This window comes from Coregonus clupeaformis, chromosome 8, assembly GCF_020615455.1.
Source record: "Coregonus clupeaformis isolate EN_2021a chromosome 8, ASM2061545v1, whole genome shotgun sequence".
Classification (NCBI taxonomy): Eukaryota; Metazoa; Chordata; class Actinopteri; order Salmoniformes; family Salmonidae; genus Coregonus; species Coregonus clupeaformis.
In genome coordinates this window covers 43,190,450-43,211,601 of record NC_059199.1, presented here as the reverse complement: position 1 = coordinate 43,211,601, position 21,152 = coordinate 43,190,450, and the positions used below count along the sequence as shown (strand labels likewise).

At 43.4% G+C, this 21,152-nt stretch overlaps 1 pseudogene; it reads left to right on the top strand.

The window, feature by feature from the left end:
• Positions 1-1,770: 1,770 nt before the first annotated feature.
• The window catches only part of LOC121572089, a 134,658-nt pseudogene continuing 115,276 nt past the window's right edge, over positions 1,771-21,152 (top strand).

The window sequence follows — 21,152 nt, the reverse complement described above, 5'->3', positions numbered from 1 at the left end:
CAACCTCCTTCCCTCAGTAAGAGCATTGAAGATGGGTCGTGGCTGGGTCTTCCAGCATGACAACGACCCGAAACACACAGCCAGGGCAACTAAGGAGTGGCTCCGTAAGAAGCATCTCAATGTCCTGGAGTGGCCTAGCCATTCTCCAGACCTGAACCCAATAGAAAATCTTTGGAGGAAGCTGAAAGTCCGTATTGCCCAGCGACAGCCCCGAAACCTGAAGGATCTGGAGAAGGTCTGTATGGAGGAGTGGGCCAAAATCCCTGCTGCAGTGTGTGCAAACCTGGTCAAGACCTACAGGAAACGTATGATCTCTGTAATTGCAAATAAAAGGTTTCTGTACCAAATATTAAGTTCTGCTTTTCTGATGTATCAAATACTTATGTCATGCAATAAAATGCAAATGAATTACTTAAAAATCATAGAATGTGATTTTCTGGATTTTTGTTTTAGATTCCGTCTCTCACAGTTGAAGTGTACCTATGATAAAAATGACAGACCTCTACATGCTTTGTAAGTAGGAAAACCTGCAAAATCGGCAGTGTATCAAATACTTGTTCTCCCCACTGTATATTATATGTGTAGAGATTTGCTATAATGTTCTTTATTGGGTGCATTCAATGCACGGTGAAGAATAGCATAGCATCTCCTCTTCTCTGCAGTGCCAGGATGTTTTTCTCTCTCAATTTCCAAGATTACTTTTTTAGGTCGCTTAGCAACAGATTTGAGGTGCTAGTAGTTGTAGGTGGAGATGGTGAGTGTCATGTATCTTATCATATAGCCTATATACTGTAGTCTATATGGGGATTCCCATTCATTGGCCAGTTGAGGACTAAACACTGTATTCAGTGGGGGAAACTATGTTGGTCAGTACAAGCCTTCTAGAAATCGGCTGCATTAGCACATGCCTTCACTCTGCACTGGATCTCATTTTCTAAACAGACATGCCTTTGATCCAGCTAATCATCATGCCAATGTGAAATCTATTTATCCCATAATGAACTGCATCAAACCTGATCCTCTCCCCTTGCTTCATTGCATCCCCAATATGACCATGTCAAGTGAATAGTGTACTAAATACAGAATATTACTATAATAATACCACTAGTGAGTACTTTTTTTGTGATAGTGGAGTGTCCATGATGTTGTTATTATTAAAACGGCATCTCCACATTAAAAAAGGAATAATGAGGCCCTTTCAGACAAAGATCCCTAGATTCTTAATCACATGGCCCAGTCAGTTGCATATGCTGTAGGCTAGCTCCCTTGACTCAATACTTTTATTCTATTACTGCATTGTTTTCTTAGATTCATATGATGTGTGGTGGTACATTTAACCCCTTAGGTACTGTAAATGGTAGGATAAGTAATTTAAACCTAACCCTAACCTTAACCACACTGCTAACCTTTTTATGATAAAGCCAATTTTGACTTTGCGGCTGTGGTAACTAGTGAAAGCCCCCTAATAAAGCCAGTGAAGTTATTTGTGGTGGTATTTCTGCCAGACTGCACTTTACTGGAACCCAGTCTGTGCAGATTATTGGACCAAACCATTACTGCGATGAGGTTGAACACCTGTCACATGTGTATGCCATTTGCAAAACATCATATTTCCTACATGTAAAATATGTTTTCGTTACTTGTTGATTAAGATATATAAGATGTTTTCACCTTAGAAAACATCCAGTTGCGCACCCCTCATTGAGATCGAATATTTAATAGCGTGGACTCCCACATTGTGCACACGGCAGCATCACCCATTGCCTGCAATGGCGTTGTCTAGCAGTGTGTAGACCACGGCTTGTATGTCAAAGTGTCAATAGGGCGACACAGTACTGGACTATCGACGGGCTTGAATTGAAATGTCGTATTGGAGGGGATTTATAACGATAGCAGAGTATTTCATGTGAATTTTTACTGGACTATGTTATCACATGAAGCAATGAACGTAAGTCACTCTTTTGTTTTGTGCATTGTGAAACATCGAGGGTAGCCTAGTGTAAACAGTTAACTTCTGCTTTTTCTATACATGATAAACAACACTATGCAGTAGGACTATCGTTTTCCTTTTACATGGGCTACTGAAATTAAATAATGTATTATAATATATAGAGTTCATATGGAGCTGACAACCATGTATGTGTGGGTGATGCGCGTCTATCTGTTAGATTTAGGATAGAGCTCGAGCTGATACAATGTTACACGTTCCAGTTTTATCTTCGTCTCGAAGTTTACCATTTATGTCGGACGTTGATAAATGGCTGGGCAGATAGGCTACTGCTTTCCGAAAATGATTCTAGCACGTTTATATTGTTTATCATAGCAGCAGAACGTTGCAATTTGACATTTTCGTTGACCAGCTAGCTGATGATGATAATCGACTGGGTGCTATGCAACTGCTGTCAGCATCCGATATCTTTTCAGTCATTGTAAAATGTATCCGATATCTTTTCACTTTGTAATATTGTAACATTTGTCTTTGTTCTCGTGTGTCTCAGTGTTCTCCACCTGATAGCCTACGTAGCCCATGTGGGATTTTTTTATTAGCAAATGTGAATCTCACAAACAGGGTGGTATGATGAAATTACAGTAACATAATAGTAATAACACATTTGAAATAAGGGCATTTTTATAATGAAATGAAAATTGCGTTGTTCATACTCAAATTATATCAACATTATGTAAACAAATGGAATCCACAGTGATTTGGATCGTTTTTATCAATGGATTATATCACAGTTATGTGTGTGGTGTGTAAACAACTCCCCCTTGCACCCTTTGCCTAAAATCGTCTAGCCTGCATTTTTCTGCCTGCCTGCTTTATGAGCTGAACTGTCCTTTGGTCCTTGTATTAATCGAGATGATCATGCAGAATGCCTCGGGCTGGGGCTGTGGTGAGGCAGTAAACTACATGGTCAGACCTCAGGCTCAGGATAGGCTACTATCCTACACTGAAAAGATTAACATTAGGACCATAATGGAGAGAAGACATGTCTCTATCACACAAACATTGAATTTGTGTTGCAAGGTGCTATAGTTCACATTTATTCATGTAAATGTATTCAACAATGTTCAAGATGTTTCGTGTTTAGTTGAGTCTCTATCTCCAGAAGGCCCACACATGATTTCCATCACCCATATTGATCAGGGCTTGTTTTAGCTTACACATGAGGAAGTGAGTATTGATTAGATAAATGGGTCAACTCACTACTTTCTGAACAGAGGAAACATTACCATCAGGATGTGTTTTAGTAGTGATGGAGATAAAAAACATACAGTTGCATATCGGGATATTATTTTTGATGATATATCGTATTGTATCGTTTTGACAATATTGCAATATGGCTGTACCTTCACCAAAACTCCAGTATTTTTCCTTCATAGCTTGTTCTCCATCTTCTTTTTAAATAGGGAGCCAATTTGTTTTCAGCACTTTTATTTCCATGACTGATCAAAACTCGTTTTCCCATGGCTCTCTCTTCTCCCTCTGCAGCAAACATATGGTGGGCAATATGTTTGGACCATGGAATCGCAATAAAATAACAGTATTGAATCGCAATACATATAGAATCGTGAGAATCTCAATACATATATTTTATATTCAGTGCATTTCTAGTGCTAAGAGCTTTTAACAGATAGAGCGTCGTCTATGATTACCTTGCACTTTAAGTTAAGATTAATTCATGCTAGGAATGGCATTTATGAAATGTTCTAATGCTGAATTGCAATTGATCTCCCCCTCATGTTGTAGTGTAAAACATCATTATGACAGGTTGGTTGGTATCTCTTGTATCTAACAGGCATCTCCTTTTATCTCCCAGGTGTCCATGGCCTCTAATGAAGTGTGAAATCAAATCACAGTGATAATCACACAGGCAGGGCACTCGCTGGACGCTACAGTAGTATATGTGAGATGAAGGCCCAGCGATGCTGCTGAGAGCCCCTCCTCCTCCTCGCCTCTGACTCCATCATGCTGAAGACGGCGGCCTCGGGGGAGAGGACCGCTCTCCGGAGCGCCTCCCCCCACCGCAACGCCTACAGGACAGAGTTCCAGGCCCTAAAGAAGGCCTTCGACCAGCCGCCCCGGCAGGACAGCAAGGAGCCCCAGCTCAAGGACACCGAGCGGGTCACCCAGCGCCGGGGACGACAGTATGGAGCCCACGTCAGCCGCATCAAGGACATGTTCATGCAGATGCAGGGCACGGAGAGCGCCGGCACTGCCACCAGGCAGGAAGACCCGTTGCCTCAGAAGATGACCAAGCCCTCCAACTTCATCAACAAGGCGGACGGCTCAGTCATCAAGCTGACGCAGCACCCTACAGCGGACCGGACCAGCGCAGGGTCAAAGGTCGTAGAGACCAGGAAGCTGTTTGAGCAGCAGTCACGTGACGCGTCCCAGTCGCCTGTCTACTCTTACGGCCGGGAGAAGAGGGGTTCCCATGAGCACCTGGACGACTGGCGAGGGTCGCGCTCCAACAGGGGCAGCACAGACTCCCTGGACTCGCTGTGTTCCAGAACGGAAGCCCAGTCGCCCACCGTGAGCCAGCTGAGCGCTGTGTTTGAAAATGTCGACCACCAGGGAGGGGGAGGAGGGGGCGGGGGTCCATTCCGGCGAGGCTACGGAGGCCGGGCACTCTACTCCCCTGATAACTTCCACCGGCACGGCGACCTCAGCGAAGATGACTCGCGCCAGTCCCCGGTGCGTGGTGGAGGGTACAGGAACCGCGTGGGGGGCAAACTTCCCGTGTCCTCATCCTCAGAGGACCTCCTCAGCCCTAGCCCGCTGTCGGAGGCGGTGGAGCTAAAACCCTTCCTGCAAGAGAAGGAGTCCCAGGAAAGAGAGGAGACAGCAGGGGAGTTAGGACAGAGGGACAGGGAGAGACATCCTGTAGGGGCCACCACCAACGGAGGGGAAGTGAACGGATCGTATGAGGAGAAACAGACGGAGGAAACCGAGACCTCCAGAGAGACGGAGGGAGTCTGCACGGACTCACGGCCCACAAATGACGCCACCGTTGGGGACAAGACTTCAGAGGACACCTATGATACCCCAGCTACCCTAGCCCAGGACGAGGCAGAAGCCCGTGGGGAGGAGGTGGAGGTGGAGAAGGCTTCCTCCTCCCCCAGGGTCTCTCCAGAGGACCAGGCAGAAGAGCCCAATGAGGAATACAGTGGGAACGAGAGGGTGATTTTTAACGCGGACGGGGACGCTTGCTACCAAGGCTGGGGGGAGAGCTGTACTGACCCTGAGGATGACCTTTACGGTGACGATGATGTCATCTATGACCCTGGGAATGATCTTACTGAGATCCCTGGTCTACCAGAGGAAGAGAAGGAGGATATCCCTCAGAAGAGAAAACTACGCTTCAGCACCAAACCCATGATGGTAAATCTGTTTTTTCATGTTGTGGCTTTTTACCTCGTCAGTGTTGGGTAATATTTCCAGGTGTAAGGTGCTGGGTCAGTTTCGTATTTCCCCCACTAATGGTTAAGGTTAAGATTGATGTAGGAAAAGCTGATCCTAGATCTGTTAACATTTAATGTTTTTCGGGTCATTTAATTATGATGAGATAATCTGAGTTTAGCCGACTCCCTTCATGTCCCAACATACCATTTATAATACCATTAGTCAGGTAACTTGTATTTGGAGATTTTATTTGAAAATAGAACTCCTCAACCTACAGTACCAAAGGTACAGGGCAAGGGATTACGTTGATGTACATTTTTATACATTTTTAGAATATGTTTGCATCACATTTATCCATAGCAGGTCAGATGAATTCAGCAGATTATTCTGAATATATAAAACTCTTTACATTATTACAGTTCTGTTTTCGAAGGATTACATCCTGTTTATAATGGGTGCGTCTCGTTTCAAATACCTCCAGTTGCTTTATTTGCTTGTTCTTGGAGATCTGTTGACTCTGCGGCAAACAATGACCTCCCTGTCTGTGTTATTGCTACTGATATGAACATTAACACTGATCAAGAACTGTGTGTGTCTGTGTGTGTGTGTGTGTGTGTGTGTGTCTGTGTGTGTGTGTGTGTGTGTGTGTGTGTGTCTAAGAAGGGAGTGTGTATGGGATCAGAGGCTAGCTAAGACAAACATTCCACAGATTGGGGATCGATCCTATTAACATGCTGTAACGGAGTAGAACAAGTACCCCAGTTATATGTGATGTTGGACCTGCTAATCTTCCTCACATACTTACACACACAGGAGCAGCCGGAACACACACTCATGGAGGCACATGAACGCACACGCCGGCACACACACATATATACACACGTGTGTGCTGTGGCTTTTCCCTTATTGAAGAGGATAGGGTCAGCGAGGTTTACTTTTTCGTATGAAGGAAACCATATTCTTAAAATTCCATAATCAGATCACATCCCCACGCCACGCTCGATTTTAATTATCAGATAAGCCGGCTAATTCTAAACGTGATACTGTATATAGGTCTGCCAGACATGCTGCCCAATGTATTATAATTATACAAATAAACCATAACCAGCCATCACAATATGAAACATTGACTGCTTTTAAAACAGGAATATTGGGGGTTGAGGGTTAGAGGGTTAGAAAAATGTATTGAAGTGTCACTCCACAATGATACAATAATACAAAATACAAAAACAACACTTTGTGGACAATTTTTTTGTGTTTTGAGGCACTAAAATCAATCATGGTCAAACGTGTATGTGTGTGTGTGTGTGGAGTTTAAATGTTAAGCAGCTCCAGGCATCTGTTCTCCCAGAGAAGGTCTTAGCTCTTGCTCTTTAATCATATGGAATATTAAACTGATGTAGTGTTTTTTTCTCCTTCTCTCTCTCTCTCCCCTCTCTCTCTCTCTCCCCCCTCTTTCTCCCCCCTCTCCTTCTCTCTCTCCCCTCTTTCTCTCTCCTCTCCTTCTCTCTCCCCCTCTCCTTCTCTCTCTCTCTCTCTCTCCCTCTCTCTCTCTCTCTCTCTCTCTCTCTCTCTCTCTCTCTCTCTCTCTCTCTCTCTCTCTCTCTCTCTCTCTCTCTCTCTCTCTCTCTCTCTCTCTCTCTCTCTCTCTCTCTCCCCTCTCCTCTCTCTCTCTCCCTCTCTCCTCTCTCTCCCTCTCTCCCTCTCCTTCTCTCTCTCTCTCTCTCTCTCTCTCTCTCTCTCTCTCTCTCTCTCTCTCTCTCTCTCTCCCCTCCTTCTCTATCTCCTCTCCTTCTCTCTCTCTCCCCTCTCCTTCTCTCTCTCCTCTCTCTCTTCTCCTTCTCTCTTCCCCCTCTCTCTCTCTCTCCTCTCCTTCTCTCTCTCTCCCCTCTCCTTCTCTCTCTCTACCCTCTCTCTCTCCCCCTCTCCTTCTCTCTCTCTCCCCTCTCCTTCTCTCTCTCTCCCCTCTCCTTATCTCTGTCTCCCCTCTCCTTCTCTCTCTCTCCCCTATCCTTCTCTCTCTCTCCCCTTTCCTTCTCTCTCCTCTCCTTCTCTCACTCCTCTCGGCACACAGCGAACAAACTGCGTTCTGTCTTTTGTTCCGAGTCGTGAAAGAGACCGAGATATTTCTCCCTGAGCTTGGTCCTTCACTGGGGCTGACCACGCAGGAGACCCGCTTGACCCCGAGGCAGGCAAACTTACAATGAAGAGCATTGAAAAGAAAAGATGTAGTCTTATTTAAAAAATATATATCCTTCTTGTAATATGTCTTGGTGCCTCTCATTGATTCTTGAAAAATATAACTTATGAATAACTCATGAGCTTAAAGTACAACTTCGTATTGGTATTTTATTAGGATCCCCATTAGCTGTTGCGAAAGCAGCAGCTACTCTTCCTGGGGTCCACACAAAACATGTCATACCCCATCAGAACCCAAAATATAAGCTTGTTTTACTCCAATGTTTGTAAACAAAGTAAATGTAAACAAACACTCTATAGACTCAAAACATGGTTAAAACGATCATTTTGATATCATGGATGGTCAGTCCTTTCATCCATACCTCTGTCTATTCATTTGAGAGTGGTTACATTTGTCCAGCTCCAGTGCTCAGCTTTTTTGTTGTTTCAACTGCTGATTCCCCCTTTAATTGATCTGGAAATCTATTTGGAGGCTGCTAGCAGCTTGGGGAAATCTGGTACATAAGCTTGTGGCGGCTGGTGATATAAAAACACACTTTGTTTATTCCTTTCTGAATTGATGCACACACATTTAATGCCGGCATACTGCTCTTAACTAACTGATTTTTATTTATATACAGTGGTGAAAAAAAGTATTTAGTCAGCCACCAATTGTGCAAGTTCTCCCACTTAAAAAGATGAGAGAGGCCTGTAACTTCCATCATAGGTACACGTCAACTATGACAGACAAAATGAGAAAAAAAATCCAGAAAATCACATTGTAGGATTTTTAATGAATTTATTTGCAAATTATGGTGGAAAATAAGTATTTGGTCAATAACAAAAGTTTCTCAATACTTTGTGTTATATACCCTTTGTTGGCAATGACACAGGTCAAACGTTTTCTGTAAGTCTTCACAAGGTTTTCACACACTGTTGCTGGTATTTTGGCCCATTCCTCCATGCAGATCTCCTCTTGAGCAGTGATGTTTTGGGGCTGTCGCTGGGCAACACGGACTTTCAACTCCCTCCAAAGATTTTCTATGGGGTTGAGATCTGGAGACTGGCTAGGCCACTCCAGGACCTTGAAATGATTCTTACGAAGCCACTCCTTCGTTGCCCGGGCGGTGTGTTTGGGATCATTGTCATGCTGAAAGACCCAGCCACGTTTCATCTTCAATGCCCTTGCTGATGGAAGGAGGTTTTCACTCAAAATCTCACGATACATGGCCCCATTCATTCTTTCCTTTACACGGATCAGTCGTCCTGGTCCCTTTGCAGAAAAAACAGCCCCAAAGCATGATGTTTCCACCCCCATGCTTCACAGTAGATATGGTGTTCTTTGGATGCAACTCAGCATTCTTTGTCCTCCAAACACGACGAGTTGAGTTTTTACCAAAAAAGTTCTATTTTGGTTTCATCTGACCATATGACATTCTCCCAATCCTCTTCTGGATCATCCAAATGCACTCTAGCAAACTTCAGACGGGCCTGGACATGTACTGGCTTAAGCAGGGGGACACATCTGGAACCGCAGGATTTGAGTCCCTGGCGGCGTAGTGTGTTACTGATGGTAGGCTTTGTTACTTTGGTCCCAGCTCTCTGCAGGTCATTCACTAGGTCCCCCCGTGTGGTTCTGGGATTTTTGCTCACCGTTCTTGTGATCATTTTGACCCCACGGGGTGAGATCTTGCGTGGAGCCCCAGATCGAGGGAGATTATCAGTGGTCTTGTATGTCTTCCATTTCCTAATAATTGCTCCCACAGTTGATTTCTTCAAACCAAGCTGCTTACCTATTGCAGATTCAGTCTTCCCAGCCTGGTGCAGGTCTACAATTTTGTTTCTGGTGTCCTTTGACAGCTCTTTGGTCTTGGCCATAGTGGAGTTTGGAGTGTGACTGTTTGAGGTTGTGGACAGGTGTCTTTTATACTGATAACAAGTTCAAACAGGTGCCATTAATACAGGTAACGAGTGGAGGACAGAGGAGCCTCTTAAAGAAGAAGTTACAGGTCTGTGAGAGCCAGAAATCTTGTTTGTTTGTAGGTGACCAAATACTTATTTTCCACCATAATTTGCAAATAAATTCATTAAAAATCCTACAATGTGATTTTCTGGATATTTTTTTCTCATTTTGTCTGTCATAGTTGACGTGTACCTATGATGAAAATTACAGGCCTCTCTCATCTTTTTAAGTGGGAGAACTTGCACAATTGGTGGCTGACTAAATACTTTTTTTCCCCACTGTATTTAGGTACCAGGTGAGATGTTTTCCCCTCCCTACTTATGATCTCCATACACCCACTTATTTGTAACAGAGTATCCCAGTGTGGAGGGACTCTGCTGGGCTTGTCTGAGGCAGAGCCAGCCTCTTTTCCTGGAGGGTCTGGGTCTGACGCATAGGACATCAGTCTTACTGGTCATAAGAGCCACTCAGCTTATCCTTGGCATCATGGCCTCCTCAGCCAGTCATGGGCTGCATCCAAAAAGGCAGCCTTTTGCCTAGTTAGTGCACTACTTATGACCAGTGCCCATTGGGCTTTGGTCAAAAGTAGTGCACTATAAAGGTAATAGGGTGCCAGTAGTGCACTAGAATGTGAATAGGGTGCCATTTAGAGCGCAGACATGGCCAGGCCATGTCACATTTCAAGACTCTGCTGTGCTGGTGTGTTACTGTGCAGCTCCCTCTGTAGCTACCATGTTCTACAGTCACTGTTCATATCATATAGGATTAGGAATGGTAAATCCAGAACATGAGAAATGGGATGCTTTAGGATACTTTGATCTATACAGTGGGGCAAAAAAGTATTTATTCAGCCACCAATTGTGCAAGTTCTCCCACTTAAAAAGATGAGAGAGGCCTGTAATTTTCATCATAGGTACACGTCAACTATGACAGACAAAATGAGGAAAAAAAATCCAGAAAATCACATTGTAGGATTTTTAATGAATTTATTTGCAAATTATGGTGGAAAATAAGTATTTGGTCAATAACAAAAGTTTCTCAATACTTTGTTATATACCCTTTGTTGGCAATGACACAGGTCAAACGTTTTCTGTAAGTCTTCACAAGGTTTTCACACACTGTTGCTGGTATTTTGGCCCATTCCTCCATGCAGATCTCCTCTAGAGCAGTGATGTTTTGGGGCTGTCGCTGGGCAACACAGACTTTCAACTCCCTCCAAAGATTTTCTATGGGGTTGAGATCTGGAGACTGGCTAGGCCATTCCAGGACCTTGAAATGCTTCTTACGAAGCCACTCCTTCATTGCCCGGGCGGTGTGTTTGGGATCATTGTCATGCTGAAAGACCCAGCCACGTTTCATCTTCAATGCCCTTGCTGATGGAAGGAGGTTTTCACTCAAAATCTCACGATACATGGCCCCATTCATTCTTTCCTTTACACGGATCAGTCGACCTGGTCCCTTTGCAGAAAAACAGCCCCAAAGCATGATGTTTCCACCCCCATGCTTCACAGTAGGTATGGTGTTCTTTGTCCTCCAAACACGACGAGTTGAGTTTTTACCAAAACGTTTTATTTTGGTTTCATCTGACCATATGACATTCTCCCAATCCTCTTCTGGAACATCCAAATGCACTCTAGCAAACTTCAGACGGGCCTGGACATGTACTGGCTTAAGCAGGGGGACACGTCTGGCACAGCAGGATTTGAGTCCCTGGCGGCGTAGTGTGTTACTGATGGTAGGCTTTGTTACTTTGGTCCCAGCTCTCTGCAGGTCATTCACTAGGTCCCCCCGTGTGGTTCTGGGATTTTTTCTCACCGTTCTTGTGATCATTTTGACCCCACGGGGTGAGATCTTGCGTGGAGCCCCAGATCAAGGGAGATTATCAGTGGTCTTGCATGTCTTCCATTTCCTAATAATTGCTCCCACAGTTGATTTCTTCAAACCAAGCTGCTTACCTATTGCAGATTCAGTCTTCCCAGCCTGGTGCAGGTCTACAATTTTGTTTCTGGTGTCCTTTGACAGCTCTTTGGTCTTGGCCATAGTGGAGTTTGGAGTGTGACTGTTTGAGGTTGTGGACAGGTGTCTTTTATACTGATAACAAGTTCAAACAGGTGCCATTAATACAGGTAACGAGTGGAGGACAGAGGAGCCTCTTGAAGAAGAAGTTACAGGTCTGTGAGAGCCAGAAATCTTGCTTGTTTGTAGGTGACCAAATACTTATTTTCCACCATAATTAGCTAATAAATTCATTAAAAATCCTACAATGTGATTTTCTGGATTGTTCTTTCTCAATTTGTCTGTCATAGTTGACGTGTACCTATGATGAAAATTACAGGCCTCTCTCATCTTTTTAAGTGGGAGAACTTGCACAATTGGTGGCTGACTAAATACTTTCTTTCCCCACTGTATACAGTTGAAGTCGGAAGTTTACATACACCTTAGCCAAATACATTTAAACTCAGTTTATCACAATTCTTGACATTTAATCCTTGTAAAAATTCCCTGTCTTTGGCCAGTTAGGATCACCACTTTATTTTAAGAATGTGAAATGTCAGAATAATAGTAGAGAGAATGATTTATTTCAGCTTTTATTTATTTCATCACATTCCCAGTGGGTCAGAAGTTTACATACACTCAATTAGTATTTGGTAGCATTGCCTTTAAATTGTTTAACTTGGGTCAAACGTTTCGGGTAGCCTTCCACAAGCTTCCCACAATAAGTTGGGTGAATTTTGGCCCATTCCTCCTGACAGAGGTGGTGTAACTGAGTCAGGTTGGTAGGCCTCCTTGCTCACACACGCTTTTTCAGTTCTGCCCACAAATTTTCTATAGGATTGAGGTCAGGGCTTTGTGATGGCCACTCCAATACCTTGACTTTGTTGTCCTTTGTGGCCATTTTGCCACAACTTTGGAAGTATGCTTGGGGTCATTGTCAATTTGGAAGACCCATTTGCGACCAAGCTTTAACTTCCTGACTGATGTCTTGAGATGTTGCTTCAATATATCCACATAATTTTCCTTCCTCATGATGCCATCTATTTTGTGAAGTGCACCAGTCCCTCCTGCAGCAAAGCACCCCCACAGCATGATGCTGCCACCCCCGTGCTGCACGGTTGGGATGGTGTTCTTCGGCTTGCAAGAACCCCCTTTTTCCTCCAAACATAACGATGGTCATTATGGCCAAACAGTTATATTTTTGTTTCATCAGACCAGAGGCCATTTCCCAAAAAAGTACTATCTTTGTCCCCATGTGCAGTTGCAAACCGTAGTCTGGCTTTTTTATGACGGTTTTGGAGCAGTGGCTTCTTCCTTGCTGAGCGGCCTTTCAGGTTATGTCGATATAGGACTCATTTTACTGTGGACATAGATACTTTTGTACCTGTTTCCTCCAGCATCTTCACAAGGTCCTTTGCTGTTGTTCTGGGATTGATTTGCACTTTTCGCACCAAAGTACGTTCATCTCTAAGAGACAGAACGCGTCTCCTTCCTGAGCGGTATGACGGCTGCGTGGAGTTTATACTTGCGTACTATTGTTTGTACAGATGAACGTGGTACCTTCAGGCGTTTGGAAATTGCTCCCAAGGATGAACCAGACTTGTGGAGGTCTACATATATTTTTCTGAGATCTTGGCTGATTTCTTTTGATTTTCCCATGATGTCAAGCAAAGAGTCACTGAGTTTGAAGGTAGGCCTTGAAATACATCCACAGGTACACCTCCAATTGACTCAAATTATGTCAATTAGCCTATCAAAAGCTTCTAAAGCCATGACATCATTTTCTGGAATTTTCCAAGCTGTTTAAAGGCACAGTCAACTTAGTGTATGTAAACTTCTGACCCACTGGAATTGTGATACAGTGAATTATAAGTGAAATAATCTGTCTGTAAACAATTGTTGGAAAAATGACTTGTGTCATGCACAAAGTAGATGTCCTAACCGACTTGCCAAAACTATAGTTTGTTAACAAGAAATTTGTGGAGTGGTTGAAAAACAAGTTTTAATGACTTCAACTGTAGCTCACCCTTAATCAGTCTGGGGAATAGCAGAACACACACACAGAGAACTACAGTACTGTGTGCCTTTGCAGCAAGGACTTTTCAACATTACCCTTAGTAACTAACAGTCTGTTCTAATCGAAAGGTCATTTGATCTTGTTCAGGATACTGGTAATGCAAACAGGGGCCTCTACCACCTCTTTCTGGGATTCTCTCCCTGTCACTGTCCCCTCCACTCCTCCTTATTGCCTTTAGTAAATACTGGCTCTTGTGATAGCTTCCTTGCCTGAGACCTAGAAACTCATGTTAGCTCTCCAAGCTATCGCAGAGGCTTTAGCTCAGTGGGCTACCACAGTCTTGTGGCGTGTAGGAGACCCTGGTTCAAACCCAGTGGGTCACACCTACTGTTGTGCAGGACAGATAGTCCCTTGCTATCACTGTCCACTCTTCCTCCACTTGAATGGCGTTTATAGCAGCTGTAATGAAACGTTCGTGTCTACTATTGAAAAGTCGTTTTTGCCCCAGCTGTGACATCTTGATTTCCTAATGGAATGAAGCACATGTGAAGGACTGACTGGTAGGCAGAGGCACTAGTGAATGAACATTGAAGTAATTGTGTAATTGTATCCTCTCTGTGCTGCGCTTACATCAAAGAGGCTAGTGTTTTGTCCATTAGGGTCTTTGCTCACCGTTTAGCCTGCTGTACTCAGTCAGTCACATGGTGAGCAGTGAAGAATGTAGCTCCGAAGAACCAAAGGCATATTAAATCAATGTGGAGAGGAGTAGATCTATACTGAGAGGGGCTGAATTTATTGAACAGTCAGCCTTACGGAGAAAGTATGGACAGTTTTATGTTGTACTCTACCTTTGTTTTCATTTGACTCTGATAAAGGGTTGGGATTGTCTAGCTCTGGTCCAGGGTGTTAGTGTGCGTTCCTCTACAAATGAATCCAACCACCTCAAACCAAATAGGTTCTCTCTCTCTCTCTACATGATTTGACTGTCAACATCTGTCGGAGTCCCTGAAATAACATCATCATCTGAAAATGTCACCTTTGGTAAATGAGATGGCCTGTAGCCTAACCCTTTCCTCACTGTAGCCTTCTAACAGGATTAGGGCCTCTAGCCTGGCTACAGATCTTTGTAGTTGAGCCAACAATGCAGACTATCAAAGATAGTCAGAGGATTAATTGTCTAAAGCACATCTGGACAAGGCTATAGCATAGGTGCTCAGAGCCTCCGGAAGAGGCTGATATTCATGGGAGAGAGACAGAGGATTTGGTTCGTATACAGTTTAGAGGTTATTTTCCCTTCTAAATATTCAGAGGGATTTAGGTGGTATTCATGTGTAAACAAAACCATGGCATACAGGTCTGTGACAGTGTGCCTCGGTCTCTCTCTCCATCCCCCACCCTCTCTCTGACTGAAATCAGTGAAGCAGTGTAACCCCCTCCCCGTCAGACTGAACAATCTGTAATCTTTGTTGGGCTGTAATGAAACTGAACATGGAATCTGTGTTGGGATGTAATGAGACTGAACATGGAATCTGTGTTGGGCTGTAATGAGACTGAACACGTAATCTTTGTTGGGCTGTAATGAGACTGAACACGTAATCTTTGTTGGGCTGTAATGAGACTGAACACGTAATCTTTGTTGGGCTGTAATGAGACTGAACACGTAATCTTTGTTGGGCTGTAATGAGACTGAACACGTAATCTTTGTTGGGCTGTAATGAGACTGAACACGTAATCTTTGTTGGGCTGTAATGAGACTGAACACGTAATCTTTATTTTTTAATTTTTTTATTTTTTCATTTAGCAGACGCTCTTATCCAGAGCGACTTACAGGAACAATTAGGGTTAAGTGCCTTGCTCAAGGGCACATCGACAGATTTTTCACCTAGTCGGCTCGGGAATTAGAACCAGCGACCTTTCGGTTACTGGCACAACGCTCTTAACCACTAAGCTACCTGCCGCCCTTTGTTGGGCTGTAATGAGACTGAACATATAATCTGTGTTGGGATGTAATGAGACAGAACAAGTCATCTGTGTTGGGATGTAATGAGACCGACCATGGTTTCATGAGGCAGAGGGTTTCATAATGAAAGGGCCTTTTGCACAATGAAGCCCAACAAATACAGACGCTCCATTGGCTTGAGCTTCAGACGCTTCCAGAATGCACACTTTGTTTGTGTCCCAAATGACACCCTATTCTATACACTTATACTGTACTGCACTACTTTTGACCAGCCCAGCCATACAGTCTGTGTCTGAAAATGGCCCCCTATTCCTTATATAGAAGACTGTTCAGCCAGCCAAATCTAGTGGCATTTCGGACGCTGACTATCACTGTGTCATGTGACGGGTCTAAGTTTTCTGAACAGACGTCATCTTTAAGGGAACTGAAATCTGGTGTTGAAGGATTTCACTCTTCTCTCTATCACGTCTGTGATAGTGACAATAACTTCAAACTCGGGGGCGAAGGTGTGTGTGTGTGTGTGTGTATGTATGTGTCAAATCATATCAAATCAATGTTTATTTGTCACATGCGTCGAATACGACTGGTGTAGACTTTACCGTGAAATGTTTGCTTATGAGCGCATCCCAACGATGCAGAGTTTAATAATAATAATAAAATAGTAACAAGAGGAATAAAATAAAATACACAAGAATGAAGCTATGTGTGTGTGTGTCTCTCTCTATATATACAGTACCAGTCAAAAGTTTAGACACACCTACTCATTCAAGTGTTTTTCTTTATTTTTTTACTATTTTCTACATTGTAGAATAACATCAAAACTATGAAATAACACTTATGGAATCATTTAGTAACCACATTTTTAAAAAACAAATGTATTTAGATTCTTCAAAGTAGCCACCCTTTGCCTTGATGACAGCTTTGCACACTCTTGGCATTCTCTCAACCAGCTTCATGAGGTAGTCACCTGGAATGCTTTTCCAACAGTCTTGAAGGAGTACCCACATATGCTGAGCACTTTTTGGCTGCTTTTCCTTAACTCCAACTCATCCCAAACCATCTCAATTGGGTTGAGGTCGGGTGATTGTGGAGGCCAGGTCATCTGATGCAGCACTCCATCACTCTCCTTCTTGGTCAAAAAGCCCTTACACAGCCTGGAGGTGTGTTTTGGGTCATTGTCACAAAGACACGGCTGTTGGAACCAAAAATCTCAAATTTGGACTCATCAGACCAAAGGACAGATTTCCACCGGTCTAATGTCCATTGCTCATGTTTCTTGACCCAAGCAAGTCTCTTCTTATTATTGGTGTCCTTTAGTAGTGGTTTCTTTGCAGCAACTCAACCATGAAGGCCTGATTCACGCAGTCTCCTCTGAACAGTTGATGTTGAGATGTATCTGTTACTTGAACTCTGTGAAGCATTTATTTGGGCTGCAATCTGAGGTGCAGTTAATTGCCGATTTCTGAGGCTGGTAACTCTAATTAACTTATCCTCTGCAGCAGAGGTAACTCTGGGTCTTCCTTTCCTGTGGCGTTCCTCATGAGAGCCAGTTTCATCATAGTGCTTGATGGTTTTTGCAACTGCACTTGAAGAAACTTTCAAAGTTCTTGACATTTTCCAGATTGACTGACCTTCATGTCTTAAAGTAATGATGGACTGTCATTTCTCTTTGCTTATTTGAGCTGTTCTTGCCATACTATGGACTTGGTCTTTTACCAAATAGGGCTATCTTCTGTATACCAACACAACTGATTGTCCCAAACGCATTAAAAAGGAAAGAAATTCCACAAATTAACATTTTTTTTGGGGGGGGTGGGGGCTGGTATTTTACCCCGCTTTTTCTCCCCAATTTCGTGGTGTCCAATTGGTAGTTACAGTCTTTGTCCCATCGCTGCAACCCCCGTACGGACACGGGAGAAGCGAAGGTCGAGAGTTGTGCGTCCTCCGAAACACAACCCAACCGAGCCGCACTGCTTCTTGACACAGTGCCCGCTTAACCCGGAAGCCAGCCGCACCAATGTGTCGGAGGAAACACCTGGCGACCGAGTCAGGGTGCACTGCGCCCGGCCCGCCACAGGGGTCGCTAGTGCACGATGGGACAAGGAAATCCCTGCTGGCCAAACCCTCACTACCCTGGACGACGCAGGGCCAATTGTGCGCCGCCCCATGGGTCTCCCGGTCTCGACAGAGCATGGACTCGAACCAGGATCTCAAGTGGCCTTAGACCACTGCGCCACTCGGGAGGCCCCCACAAATTAACTTTTAACAAGGTGCACCTGTTAATTGAAATGCATTCCAGTTTACTACCTCATGAAGCTGGTTGAGAGAATGCCAAGAGTGTGCAAAGCTGTCATCGAGGTAAAGGGTGGCTACTTTGAAACATCTCAAATCTCACATATATTTTGATTTGTTTAACACTTTTTTGGTTACTACATGATTCCAAATGTGTTATTTCATAGTTTTGATCTCTTCACTATTATTCTACAATGTAGAAAATAGTAAAAATAAAGAAAAACCCTGGAATGAGTAGGTGTTCTAAAACTTTTGACTGGTACTGTATATATCCATCTGTGTGTATTACTCATGTTGTGGTGTTTTTGTTTGCTTGTTTCGGTGACACCCGACCCTCTGGGGTTACATTTGTAACGATCCAGGAAACCTGATCTGAGCCCTGTGGTTATGGAGGCCTCCTGCCCGGTCCGTCGTCAGTTGTTGGTCGATGATGTGTACAGAGGTCCGTGTCAGTCGCCTCCTGTGACATCACCGTCTTCTCACAGAGGCAGAGCGCCACTTCTGCGTCCCAAAATGCACCCTATTCCCTAGTGCACTACTTTTGACCAGGGCCCATATGGCTCTGGTCAAAGTAGTGCACTATGTAGGGAATAGGGTGATATTTGAGACTCAGCCCAGGAGGCCTCTTAACAGTGACACAGTGTTCAGTGTGATGTAGAGCCACCCAGCCAACAGGGTTACTGCCATCTCACTCAGTTCTCTTGCCTATTGTGGGTCAGATATACTCTGAGGCCTACACTTGAAAAGTTAAGTTAAAAACACATACAGTATGTTGCACTGTATACAATGTTCAAGTGAGCTATTGAGCTACTGTAGTCAACTGAGTGAAGGAATGATGGAATGGTTGAAATCCTCTATTCCATGATAATGTCTGTGTAGCTCACAATCTATCAGGCAATCAAACCAGTCATTCTAAGTCATTCTAACTAGCCTAATGAATAACATGGGATTTGAGAGGGCGTTTGGATTGAAGAGACACATTATAGTAGTCAGTGCCTTAACAAACATGGCGCTTTTGTTAGCATGGAGAATGTTGTATGCCCCTCCTGCCCACACATCGCATGCATCCCAAATGGCACCCTATTCCCTATATAGAGCCATATGGTCCCTGGTCAAAAGTAGTGCACTATAAAGGGAATATGGTGCCATTTGGGACACAGACATTGTATGTGAAGGAAGGCGAATGCATGACATGAAGGAGACAATTGTTGACATCCATTCAGGGTCTTGCATTCTTTCTTGGGCAGATAAGCTGCCAACAGAGTCAGCGATTTGGTCATGTCAAATAACAAGCGAAGCAAGCTAAAGCAACCTGGATGGATTTATAGGCCTGTATGCGAACATTTCAGGAATGGGTTGTCTTTATAGAAATGTCTGCAGACATGCTTGTTAGACTGGAGATCTGTGTGTGAATCCCTAATGGCACCCTATTCACTATGTAGTGCACTACTTTTGACCAGGACCCATAGTTCTGACTCATCACATTCTGGGTTTGGAAGAGACTGAGGGGGAAACATCTCCCTTCTCTTTGTCTCTCTCTCTCTCTCTCTCTCTTTGTCTCTCTCTCTCTCTCTCTCTCTCTCTCTCTCTCTCTCTCTCTCTCTCTCTCTCTCTCTCTCTCTCTCTCTCTCTCTCTCTCTCTCTCTCTCTCTCTCTCTCTCTCTCTCTCTCTCTCTCTCTCTCTCCACTCTTGCTCTTTTTCTATCTCTCTCTCTTTCTCTCTCTTTCTCTCTTGCTCTATCTCTCTCGCTAACCCATCTTCTCTCTCCCTCTCTCTCTCTCTCTCTCTCTCTCTCTCTAACCCTCCTTCTCTCTCTCTCTCTCCACTCTCAATTCAATTCAAAGGGCTTTATTGGCATGGGAAACATATGTTTACATTGCCAAAGCAAGTCAAATAAGATAACAAACAAAAGTGAAATAAACAGGAAAATAAGCAAGGGAAACATTAGTAAACATTAAACTCACAAAGGTTTTAAAAGAATATAGACATTTCAAATGTGCAGTGTTGTATCAATGTGCAAATAGACAATTGTGCTGTCTGGTTTGCTTAATATAAGGAATTTGAAATGATTTATACTTTTACTTTTAATATGTCAGTATATTTCAGCAATTATATTTACTTTTGATACTTAAGTATATTTAAAACCAAATACTTTTAGACTTTTACTCAAGTAGTATTTTACTTACTGACTTTTACTTGAGTCTTTTTCTATTAAGGTATCTTTACTTTTACTCAAGTATGACAATTGGGTACTTTTTCCACCACTGAGAGTAGGTCATTGTCTTTCCGAAGCATATTGTATGTACAGTATATTGTAGTCCTGCATGTGAATGTTTCTAACCGGTCATGTAAGGAAAACGTGACACAATTTGCCCTTTAATAAGGTCATTCTGGTCACATGTCCATTTACAGTACATAGAATTGACCTGTGATTTGGTGATGGTAGTTGGTGATGTTGATGATGGTGTTGATGGTGGTTGGTGATGGTGTTGATGGTTTTGTGATGGTGTTGATGGAGAGTTGATGGTGGTTGGTGATGTTGGTGATGGTGTTGTCATTAAGGTGGTTCCTCAATAATTATGCATAATACTTGTTGGATGCTAATTTGGTGACTGTCGAGCTGTGTAATTATGCTTTGTATTTTCACACATCATCATCTGATCCAGGAAGGAATTTTCCGAATGACAGCCAAGTGACGATCAGCTGATGTGATAGCTCATGCAATGCAACAACAGCCCAAGTGCTGGAAAAAAGGTGTTCGCCAGGAATGTCCACAATATTTTGGTGTCTCATTAGTTACACCAGTGAAGACAGTTGTGCCTGGATCCATGAAGTATGAAAGGGAAACTAAATAAACATATCATTTTTTTGTGCTCTACTGGTTGCCCTTTACTCATGGCAACGAGCCACAAATCTTGCTGCTGTGACTGCACACTGCAGTATTTTGCCTAACAGATATGGGAGTTTAGCAATGTTTGATTTGTTTTCAAATTCTTTGTGGATCAGTGTGATCTGTGGGAAATATGTGTCTCTAATGTGGTCATACATTTGGCAGGAGGTTAGGAAGTGGAGCTCAGTTTCCACCTCATTTTGTGGGCAGTGGGCACATATCCTGTCATATCTCGAGAGCCAAGTCTGCCTATGGCGACCTTTCAATATTAAGGCTATGCTCACTGAGTCTGTACATATTCTAGGATTGTCTTAATTTAGGGTCAGTCACTGTGGTTAGGTATTCTGCCACTGTGTACTCTCTGTTCAGGGCCAGATAGCGTTCCAATTTGCTCTGTTTTTTGGTTGATTCTTTCCAGTGTGTCAAATAGTAATATTTTTCTCATAATT